At 41.1% G+C, this 5,827-nt stretch overlaps 1 non-coding gene across 1 annotated transcript; it reads left to right on the top strand.

The window, feature by feature from the left end:
• Positions 1–1,499: 1,499 nt before the first annotated feature.
• On the top strand, positions 1,500–1,606 carry LOC116520303. Its single transcript, XR_004256748.1, has one exon. It is a non-coding gene; the product is annotated as a U6 spliceosomal RNA (small nuclear RNA).
• The last annotated feature ends 4,221 nt before the right edge of the window (positions 1,607–5,827 follow it).

Below are 5,827 nucleotides of genomic sequence, written 5' to 3'. Positions count from 1 at the left end.
CTGGCAGAAACCAACTGTTGGATTAAGAAGGTCCTTGACTTGGTTCATCTGACCTTTTCTTAAGTTCTTTGGACTGTCTGAAGGCAGACCTGTTGTGCGGACTTCATCACTGAAGGCTTTCATAAAGTGATTGGACATCCATTTATCTGTAATAGTACAGAGTCTCCTGCTTGAGCAGGTGGCTGGACTAGAAGATCTTCAAAGTACCTTCCAACTCTCCTATTCTATCTTCTCTTTTATGTTCTCTGAAATTCATTTGCAAGCACCATAAAGATTGAACTCTGGCAGAAACCAACTGTTGGATTAAGAAAGTCCTTGAAGTGGTTCATCTGAGCTCTTCTTAAGTTCTTGGGGACCATCTGAAGGCAGACCTGGCTTTGAAGACAAGGATCCATGTCCTCATGGGGATTTAATTCAAGGATGGAGATCAAAAGAAAAGAAGAGAGTTGTGGGGGCTGCATCACTGGAGGCTTTCAACAACAGACTGGAGAACCATTTGTCTGAAATGATAAAAGGTCTCCTGCTTGACCAGGGAGTTGGACCAGAAGACCTCCAAGGTCCCTTCCAACTCTGTTAGGCTATGTTTCTTCTGTGACCTTCTTCCACCAACTATGTTCTCCAGATCCATGAGCAATCTCAATCATGGATGTCTAATATTTCCCTGGAAAACCTCACCCCACCTCACTGTCTGTCTGGAAGGACCCCACCTATGGGCTGAAGCATCAACAAGGAGGAAGGAGGCTTAGGAGGAGTGAAATCACCGCTGAAACTGCTTGGGTGTTACAACCAGGAGTTGAAGAACATGGTGAGCAATTAATTGGGACCTTGAGACGTCGAATGCATCACCCCTTCTGCAACTGTATAAAAGCCCCAGAGATTCACAGTCCAGCATCAGATTCCTCCAGAGCTGAGAGAACTCACTCCGAGCTGTTTTCACCGCATCATCCGGTAAGTAAGGCAAAGAGATGTTTTAACTTGTGGGAACCTCCTGGATGATCTTCCTTTGATCTTCCTTGGAACAAGTGTCCGAGCGGTTTATTTCTTGCAAAAAATTATCCTTAAGAAAGGAGTTAGAATTTCTTAGCTTCAAATCTTGATTTTTCTTTGCTGATGGGTTCAGCCCAACAAAAGAATAAGGAGATCTCCCCAACTTAGCTTTAGCACCCAACCTTCAAATATCTTCCAATGCTGATTTTTGTGAAGTCTAGGAAGTCATTGTATTATTGCATGAACTGTTTCCATCAGAGAGAGAGAGAGAGAGTAAGGAAGAGAAGAGATGAATTATCCACGATCTTCAATGCCATGAATATTTATATATTTTAATCAATGAAACATGTATTGTTTAATTGAACAAATCTTGTGCTGTGACAGGGAAAAGGGTGTGGACCTGACCTCAAAATCATTTCCAACAAGTGGAAGCTTCTCAGAGGGGGATCCAAACTCAAGAATCTGCTAGAGGAGGAGTCTCCAACCTTAGCAACTTTAAGACTTATGGAATTGTGCTCGCTTCGGCAGCACATATACTAAAATTGGAACGATACAGAGAAGATTAGCATGGCCCCTGCGCAAGGATGACACGCAAATTCGTGAAGCGTTCCATATTAAAAATACAATAAAATAAAATAAAATAAAATAAAAGACTTATGGACTTCAACTCCTAGAATTCAATGTTTCTGGCTGAAGAATTCTGGGAATTGAAGTCCACTAGTCCTAAATTTGCCAAGGTTGGAGACTCCTGTCCTAGAGCTATTCAGGAGTAGAGCAGTCTTCTTCTTGGACTTGTGAATATTCAAGTAACGTCTGAGATGGTCTGAGGAATCCTATCTGGGCAGGGATTTGAAACAGAAGACCTTCAAGGTCCCTTCCAAGCATGTTTTTATGGATTCCTACCATGACTTTCTTAAGGTCTGTAAAGTCTGTGTTTCATCCTTTGCTCAAGATGCATCAGAGATTCTTAAAACAAGTGTTGGAAAATAGAGTGTAAAGGCTCAAATTTGACTAAGCTTTGCACCATCCTTTCTCTCTTGACTCTTTCCTGTAGATCCACCCGCTCCTTCGAACCAAGATGGCCTCCAGATGGGATCCCTGCTGCTTCAACTGCCCACCCACCACCGTGACCATCCAGCCACCCCCTTTCTCCCTCAGCATTCCAGGACCTTCTCTCCACTGCCCAGACCAGCCTCTCTGCATTGACCAGTGCAACCCTTGTGTTCCTCTTCCGTATTGTAGAAGTCTTCCCCTCCCATCCAGCAGCACAGCCAGCGTTTACTCCCAGAAGTCCCAACAGCAGCAGCAGCAGCAGCAATTTCAACAACGCTTCTAAGCGTTGACGTTCTACAGCCCAGGAAGAAGATGAAGATGGACCAGCTTACACGAAAAACCAGATCACTGAACCAACCCAGAACGTCTTGAGAGCTGAAAGTAGCACAGGAAAATCAGAAACTCAAATACCATCCTCCAAAATTGTTAGATTTTCTGAGGGACTCCATAACTGGGGAACATCGACCCTTTAGACCTGGGATGTGCCTCCATTTGGGCTTTCCAAAGATTCTTCACTCACCCTGGAGGGAATTGGGTTTCATGCTTGCATAGCTTCTGTTGAATTCAACCCTTGTTTGATGGCTTGTCCGCTTTAACATTGACATCTGGGATATTTGCTTCTCTTTTCCTCCCCCTTCCAATAAAATCTTTATTGCATTGAAACTTCCTGTCTCTTGCTCCGAATGGTTGTCTGAATCGCCCCATTTCTTTTTTTGGGCGAAAAGTTTTTTTTTAAATTTTAATTGATCAAAAACACACACAAAAAAAGAATCATCCTTCATTACATCTTGTAGAAAGCGTGTCGATTGGTTACAGATAACTTTCGTGCATTTCTTCCACAGTCATTACTTATAGTTCATATTAGATTATACCAGTGGTGGGATTCAGCCGGTTCGCACCTATTCGGGAGAACCGGTTGTTAATTGTCTAAGCAGTTGGGAGAACCGGTTGTTGGAAGAAATCTCATTTGGTTTTTTCCCCACTTTACAGGGCTAATCCTGTAAGGAAGGCAGGAAGGAAACATTCTAGTGTTGTTTCTAGCCTCATCTTTATTGCTCTGATTACAGAAACTGCCTCTCCGGTTAACCCTTATGACCATTGTAACAGCTAAGGCGAAGCGCCCATCGACGGGAGTGACGTTGAGTTGGCCACACCCACCCAATCACGTGACCACTGAGCCCCGCCTACCCAGCTGGCCATTAGGGCAGAGATCTGGTTATTAATTTATTTGAATCCCACCCCTGGATTATACACTTTAAATCAAAAATCTTTGTATATCTTACTATCAATATACCACAATTCTCATTTGACTACAATTATTTGAACGTGCTTTTACCTCAAATCCTTCATACTTAAAGACACAACCACATAATGGCATTCATTAGCTATTTCAAAAAAATCCTCCAATAACATTACACCTTTATGACATCTTTTAAGTAAAAGTCAATTAATAAAGTTTCTAAACCCCCCCTTTCCCCTCCCAACTCACTGTTTAGAATTTATATCCAAGTTACTTTTGCCAATACCTTAGCATGTATATATTATTAAACAATGTCCATTGACATTTCCTTGTTGTTATTATAATTGGCTAAAAATCATTTACTATTTATGTCCCATCTCCTCTTTTTTATTTTATTCAGAAGATTAAAATATGAAATCCAAAGGGGGGGGGGAGAAATGAACAAAAACAAAACAAAAAAAGTATGGAATAAGATTAAAAAAATGTGAATTCAAAGGACAAAAATTAAAAACACATATTATCCCCTCTCTCACTTGATGCCTGACAGATATATTGCAATAATAATAGCTTTCCCCCTTGGAAAACAGGTTTAAGATGTATATATAAACTTCTACATCTATCTACCACCCAATTTGACCTGCCATACATTGTAAATATGAAGAAAGAAAAATGGTTAAGAACAGCCAAGTTAAAATTCAAATCCCTCTGTTAACAATCTGTCATTGTACATTTATTCGTACAAACTCTACAACAGTTTCTTATCTATCACAAATGACCTCTATCGTTATTTCTGTTCTGTCCAGAATCAAAAACCCTCATTTGGCTCATAATAATAAAACCTTTCTTTAGGGATTTTAATTGGGAACTTTCTAAATCATTGCCTCTCATTTCCAATGTTTGTAAGTCTTTCTTGTAACTGATTCTGCATTGTTGAATAATTCTCCTTAGCAATTCAGCCATGAGATAGTCTTTAAGGGAGGACCTATGTTATATCTCCTGTAGTTCCTTAGCCTAGAAGTTCAAAATCCCCTTATTTTCTGATTCAACCATGGGATAGTCTTCAAGGGAAGACCCATGCGATGTCTCTTGTAGCTCATTCATTTATATATTCAAAATCCCCTTGTTTTCTGATTCAACCACGAGATAGTCTTCAAGGAAAGACCTATGTTATATCTCCTCTAGCTTTTTAGCCTAGAAGTTCAAAATGCTGGTTTTCTGATTCAACCATGGGATAGTCTTCAAGGGAAGACCCATGTGATGTCTCTTGTAGCTCATTCACTTATACATTCAAAATCCCCTTGTTTTCTGATTCAACCACGAGATAGTCTTCAAGGAAAGACCTATGTTATATCTCCTGCAGCTTTTTAGCCTAGAAGTTCAAAATGCTGGTTTTCTGATTCAACCATGAGATAGTCTTCAAGGGAAGACCCATATGATGTCTCTTGTAGCTCATTCACTTATACATTCAAAATCCCCTTGTTTTCTGATTCAACCACGAGATAGTCTTCAAGGAAAGACCTATGTTATATCTCCTGCAGCTTTTTAGCCTAGAAGTTCAAAATGCTGGTTTTCCGATTCAGCCATGAGATAGTCTTCAAGGTGATGTCTCCTGTAGCTCTTTAGCCCATTTTTCATCCTCCCAGATTAAAATTAATATTCAGTTCACCTGAACTGGTTCGAACCAGCTGAATCCCACCTCTGGGTATCTCCATACATTTCCCATACCACTAGACCAAAGCTAGCTTCAAACATGGTTCTTCAGAAGTATCTGACCTTTCCCTCCCAACATTACTTGGTGAATGAGCTTCCACAACATCTGAAGGACCCAGGTCAACCAACCCTACTCTAGTTGATCCTCCAAAACTCATAACTATTGTCGTAATATGAAGATCCAGCCTTCATGGCGTGTTGACCCAAGGATGCATGAAACTCTTATGCTTCATCACAGAACTGTGAAGATGGTGAATGTATTGGGACTGAAAATAATGAAGGAGAAACATACAGGTCTGATGCAGGATATGATTTTATTAAGGAGCTCAAGTTCACAGGCAGGACAGAGGACACAAAATGACAGGGCTATTTGGTCAAAGACGGAGCCACAAGCGGCTGAAGCAGGATCATCCATGGCGCCTGAAGGTTGCTTTGAAAGGTCTTTCAATAATATAAGCCTAGTCTCGGCTGCATTCCCAGAAAATGCTTAACCTGGTTATTAACTTGGGTCTGCAGAATCCATACTGTATTGGCCCAACACTGTGAGTCACAACACAACCCCCCAAAAGAGAAATAACTCAGTTCAGTATGTTGTGTTAGGACATGCGTTAGGTCTTCATCTGATCTGGTTAATCATATGGTGGGAACTCAGCCATTGGGCTTATTCTGAGACCTCAATTCAAACAAGGGAACACTAAAACAGGTCTCCTTGGGGCAAGGTAACATCTGATAAATCTCCAGAAGTTGCTGAAGTACCACACCCAGCCTCCATCACCACGGACCAAACCATCTGGGAATTGAGCTTCAGCAATCTCTAGGGGATGCATAGGTTCCTCA

Source organism: Thamnophis elegans, chromosome 17 (assembly GCF_009769535.1).
Source record: "Thamnophis elegans isolate rThaEle1 chromosome 17, rThaEle1.pri, whole genome shotgun sequence".
Lineage (NCBI taxonomy): Eukaryota > Metazoa > Chordata > Lepidosauria > Squamata > Colubridae > Thamnophis > Thamnophis elegans.
This window is presented reverse-complemented; position numbering and strand designations above follow the sequence as displayed.